Here is a 6,000-nt window from a genome sequence, read left to right as displayed (position 1 = left end):
TGGAGAGTGCAGAGAGGGGTCAAGGTGACTGCTGGAGACCAGAAAGAGCAAAAGAGGGAAGCTATGTTGCATCAATAAATTATATACTGACTATTTAAAATAATTTGTAACAATTTCCCAAAGCACAGCAAGTGTTCAAACAAATGTATTCCAATCTTTTACCATTCATCTCTTAAATCTTCTGTTATGTTTGTCTTTTCAGGAACAGCAATAACCCAGGTTTAATTATTCAAAAGTGCCTCACACAGATCATGGTTCAATGAGGATAAAAAAAAAATCCATATTAAAACTTTTTTCTATGTACACTGGAAATACCTAAATATAAAATGCAAAAATACAATGGTTTTACATGACATTGATTTTAAAGACATTTTATTTTACATTTTTTATTTTTTTATTTTTATGAAAAAAATACTTTGAATTTTTTTTTTTTTTACTTTTGAAATGGGTCAATTTGACCTACAACATAAGAGAAGGGTTAACTTGCTTGAACAGTTCTGTGCTTTTCTGTCACAGTAGCATGTATTTGTTTCTGTGGTCACGCTGCTTCCTGGAGAAAAAACTCTTCCTTTGTGCTGCCTTCAAGGGAACGTCAACATCCGATATTTACATGTTGGCTGTCAGAAAGCATTGATTTCACAAGCTATGTTGTCGGGAAATCAGACCTGAGTCGAACAATAAACATGGATGTCCTGGAAGGGACCCTGAATTTGGCACAAACATCAAAAACATTTCTGTTTGGCTGCTGATTCTTAATTGGTTTACAGGAGACAGTACTGTAAAAAATAAAAATAATTACTATATTTATCTGGGTTTGAACATTGTCAGGAACATTTTTGATAATGTAAGTACATAACAAAATATAGGTCGAGTCATTTTTAAACATTTATAGAGACTGTATCCCAAATCAGACACATCTGCAGTGCTGCACTTTCTGGTGTTTTAATGGTAATTTCGAAGTAGGTATAATTGATTTATACATATTTAACATCTACATGTGAAATGTAATTTATGTACATGAGATTTGTCTAATTGTCTAATGTCTAATTACAGTACGAACTCTGATGAGAGAAAGCAGTAAGAACGCTCAGGCGACACTCAGGAGACGATCTTAAAAGTACATCTTTATTTTTACTGAACTGTATTTTATTTTATTGTGAAGGACAGAGGAGTTGATAACAATGGTTGAAAACGGTGATATTTATTTGACTTACCCAGAAACATCAACATCAGCAGCCCCCATTGTTTTACAGTGAGGAGATTAAAATGTCCGATTTGGGAAACAGTTAGCACGCAGCTAATTCACCCGCGTTAGCGTCCTTTTGCCGACTCTGGTAAACCCGAGCCTAAGACGTTAGACTTAAGTTTCACACCATTTAATTAATTGGAAGCATAACATGATCATTTATATTAGTAGTTAATGTGAAATTTTGATAGAATCTTTGTCTGATACAGTTACGTTAAATGTGGAAAAGTTACCCATTACCCCTTTAAGTAATATTTAGAATGCAGGAGTGTTTCTACACTGAAGTATTGTTTTTTAACAAAGTAAAAGATCTAAATACTATATAGTAGGGTATAGTATTCAACTTTGCAGCAGCTAAACGTCAACTAAAAGACTCTGATGACAGGGACTCAAAAGCTATTCATTATAGCTTACTATGCGCTGAGGAAAATGGTAAGAAACAATATGAAGCGGTAAATAGACTTTCACCGCTGTGGCACTTTAACTGCCACTCACATGTAGCAACAGGTGCATTAGTTTATGTTGTGTCTCTCAGTAATGACACAAATGTGGTTGAAATGATCAGCTCAGTGTAGGGAGGGATTAAAGTGCTCCTATAAAAAGGGTGAAGCTGCACTTTCTACGAGTGTTCTGCTGCATGAAGCCACATGAATGACAATCACACCAGTGGCGGACTGAGAGGCTGTCTGAGGGGCAGGAGCGACAAAAAAAGAAAAAAGGACACCAGCTACAATTTGGGGGCAGCAGCATGCAGCGTTTTCTAGCAACATGGTCTCACAGAAATCCGTGAAATAGCCACGGATTTCGCTTAACTCAAAATCCGTGGAATAGCTACGGAATCGCTCAAATTTCCGTGAAACTGACACGGATTTCGCTACAATGCAAGTTAATGACTTTCAAGGTCCCAGCGGTCAGAACAAAAAACATGGCGGACAGTTCTCTCATTTTTAGTGAAAAATCAATACTTTGACTTAGTTTCTGCATAAAAATGGATTTTGATCACATTTCTAGCGAGAAATATATGTTTTATTTTCTAAATCTTCACTCAGTGAATGTACATAATCACTTTGTATGTTGGAATAGCCACGGGATATGACTGTCATTAACTTGCATTGTAGCGAAATCCGTGTCAGTTTCACGGAAATTTGAGCGATTCCGTGGCTATTCCACGGATTTTGAGTTAAGCGAAATCCGTGGCTATTTCACGGATTTCTGTGAGACCATATTGTTTTCTAGTATATAGACAAGCCTAAATGTTACTGCATCATATTTTCCTAATTTTAAGGCCAGTGTGGAGGGCACTGTAACATTTTCTTTTCCATTTACGGGAACCCTCAAGCCACTTTATCATGTTTTATCTTCTGTAATGGCAACCAAGAATTACCCAAGCCCCCAGGAAGAACGGCGGGCTTTGAAGACAATTTTTGTAGTGGCAAAATGGTGGAATAACAGCATCATGTGTAAAAAAGACTTTTCCCCATAGACTTATATTGGTAATTTGACTAATTAGTTCCAATTACTTTTGAAAAGTCTAAGAGCTGAATGATAAATCACCCTATTCCCATTCAAGTTAGAAGAGCGTTAAACTGGAAAAAGCCCACTCAGCTGGCAGAAGTCTCCCATAGATGTGGGAGATCTAGGTGATTTAATACAGAGAAGTTGGTTTAATGTGCCACTGAGCAACTTTCATGGAAAAGAACGCAACCCTGCCTTCAACACTGTATCCACTTCTCTTTATACATCCATGGAGTTACCAAGCATGGCAGCTGGATTGCTGCAATATCTCCAAATCTTGCATTAAATGCAGGATCACAAGTTGGCAAATTCATCTTCTCAAGCTTTAGGTTATATGTTTGTGTCCAAACCACAGTCATTTGGACCAATCAGCATCTTGTGAGGAGCTAGTGGCAGCTATCAATGGCGGCTCCTAAAGAGAAAAGTATGGAAGAGGATTTGAGCCAGTTAGGAGAAAAAAATAATGAGAGGAGGATTTTTTTTTTCATTATGCAGTTCGAGAAAAAAGTTGATTTGATGAGAATAAAGTAAACTTTTTGTGTTGGGTAAAGTTGGAAAGATATTCACATTTGGTGATCAGAGGAACATTGTTTAAGAGAAACATCTATCCGAACAGTTAGGTAGACTGCAAGCTACAACCTGATTTTCAATGTCATAAAATGAGCAATAACTATAATATTTAAGGGTGTAGGAGTACTAAATCCCTCTACAAATAAATGAGCTATTGTTGGCAGTAGGCTAGCACAACTATAGTTCTGGGAAAATTTGCTAAAATGTAATTTATGTGAATTTTTTAGACATATATTAGACGTATTGAGGAAAATCAGGTTGTTTAACCGAACTCAAAAAGTTGACTTTGTCTCACCACAGTTTAATTTTTTCATTATTTATTTATTTATTATTTATTTATTTTTCATTTTATTTATTTGTTTTTGTTATTTACATTTATTTGATTATTCATTTGTTTTGGTCCTTTTCAGTATTATTTATATTTTAATTATTGTTTTCATTGCTGCCATATGTTTGTGAAGTTTTGGTTGTTGGATGTTGTTATATTAACACAAAAACCAATAAATATGTTTGTTTTTTTAAAAAGTTGACTTTGTTCTTGTCTTTTTTTTTTCTTGAAGTACATAATGCATCCACCCTCCCTAGTGACCCTCCCCTGAGTCCACCAGTGAATCTCACTTTACCTTATTGCAACCTGTAGGTATGTAGGTTGCACCCTGTTTGAGTGTGACAGCAAAAACAACAGGGTCAGAGTTCAGCTTTGATAAGGCAGGCTAACTCTGTTATTATGAACATACTGTGACATACGGGGTTATTTTCAGTCTACAGTATCTATACGAGCAGCAGGAGATATCTCAGGGGTAAATACAAGCTGTAGATAATACTTTTCAAAGTGTGGCCTTGGAGGAAACGCTACCCTGAGATGTGTGTGTGAAACAGCATGTACCCGGAGGCCCACACCTATCCCCGAGTTAATCTTCAACTACATGTGCAAGGAAGTCATATGAGGAAACGTTGGCGGTCTGCATATAGAACATGGGAAAGCGAGCATTGTGGCAGAGGTTAGTGTCAAACCGTGGTTCACACAGACGCGTTTGACTGCAAGAACAATGAGGTTCACACATGATTCATCACGGGGCTCTTCCTCGACGCCAGTACGCTACCCTTCTCCACAGGAAAAAGATGCTGCCGTGTGTCAGGGCCGAGTGGGACATCCACCGCTGGGCCCCACTCCCTGTCCCAGAGCGTCTGAGGTGTACGGCTCTAAAGAAAGATTTCTTCCTGCTGACATTTACAGTGTTTGCAAAGACAATACTTGAAGTTCCGAGGCCGAGCTTGATGGATGCTCAGCCTCTCTGAGGTTAATGGACACTCACATTTATAGTCACGGTGCTGTGGACTGGCCTATAGCCAAGTCCAGGAGGCCGGTTTTTCAAACATGTAAGCACTCTTCCACTCTCATGCACCTAATTGAAGCCTGGAAAGTAAATGTGCTATGACAGCGACTCTGCATCACAATACATTCCAGCAGCTCCCCCAAATAGTCACATGGCCCCTTTTCATCCCCAACACGAGCACAAATACACGACGACGGTGGGAAACACTGGAGGGGCTCCTGCACTCAGACTCGCGACTTGGAAGTGATCTGAGCAGCTACCTTCTCTAAGCAAAGTTGCTCTTGTTAAAACATGCCCAATCCTTTCCCTGCCAGAGCTGTTAATCCTGACAAGGCTGTGTGCCCCTAATTCCCCCCAGAGCTGGAACCTGCCGTTTGTTGATGTGTTGTGTAGCTACAAGCACTGGAGGCCGCAAAGCATTCCCGCTTGTCTTTTAATGCCATGAGTGTTTTACAAAAAAAAAAAAAGTTATGTGTCTGCAAGTCTCTGCATGTTGACGAAGCTACAATAAAAAGTGTGATAGCAAGCTGGCCATCGTTCTTACACTTTCCACTGGATTTCTAACGCCCATATGCCACAGTGTTTAATGATTATGAACCCTTATTATGAGACCCCATTGTGCTGATTAGTCTGTTGTAACTAAATCCACCGCATCAGTGCCCGGTGCCGTTAGAGGGCTCCTAAGGAAACAATGGGCAAGGATTATGGCTAAGAGTCTTATTATTATCTCTTCTATCCCAGGTTAAGACCACACAGCAGCTGTTGCTCCACTTGGACACTTTGCCTACATCATCACATCCCTGCAGACAGAAGGAAACAGCGAGCGAGCGAGCGAGGCCGACTGCTCAGGCATGCGGAGATTATTCCGCAAATGTAGAAGGGAAATGCCCCATTAGTGGCTGACAAGTCTCCACTGTTTGTATAGGTAGACTAATCTCTCAAAAGCGAGAGAGAAAGTGATGTGGAAGCACCATTAATCTCATGTAGAATCGTGTTAGCACATGTGGAAAAGTGTGACGGCGGGGAAGTAATGTGCTCAGATTCATGGAGAGCACATTTAGCTCTCCTCCTCCTGTCAATGACAGAAAATGTCAACACCATTAAAATTCATCCTCATTCACATCCAGGGTGAACTTGACGAAGCACACACAACTTATAAATGAATTAAACGAAACCTTAATGAAGGTATTATAATGAAAAACTTCTTCACTCAATTGATTCAAAGGGGAAACCTTTTCAATCGACAGGTAACAGTTTCTAAATAAAACATTTCAAAAGGACTTGAATAAATAGCCTACAAGTCTATTCAAGCGTTCATATAACAGTTAAGGA

This window comes from Centropristis striata, chromosome 11, assembly GCF_030273125.1.
Source record: "Centropristis striata isolate RG_2023a ecotype Rhode Island chromosome 11, C.striata_1.0, whole genome shotgun sequence".
Taxonomy (NCBI): domain Eukaryota; kingdom Metazoa; phylum Chordata; class Actinopteri; order Perciformes; family Serranidae; genus Centropristis; species Centropristis striata.
The sequence above is the reverse complement of the archived record's forward strand: the minus strand, read 5'-3'. Positions refer to the sequence as shown.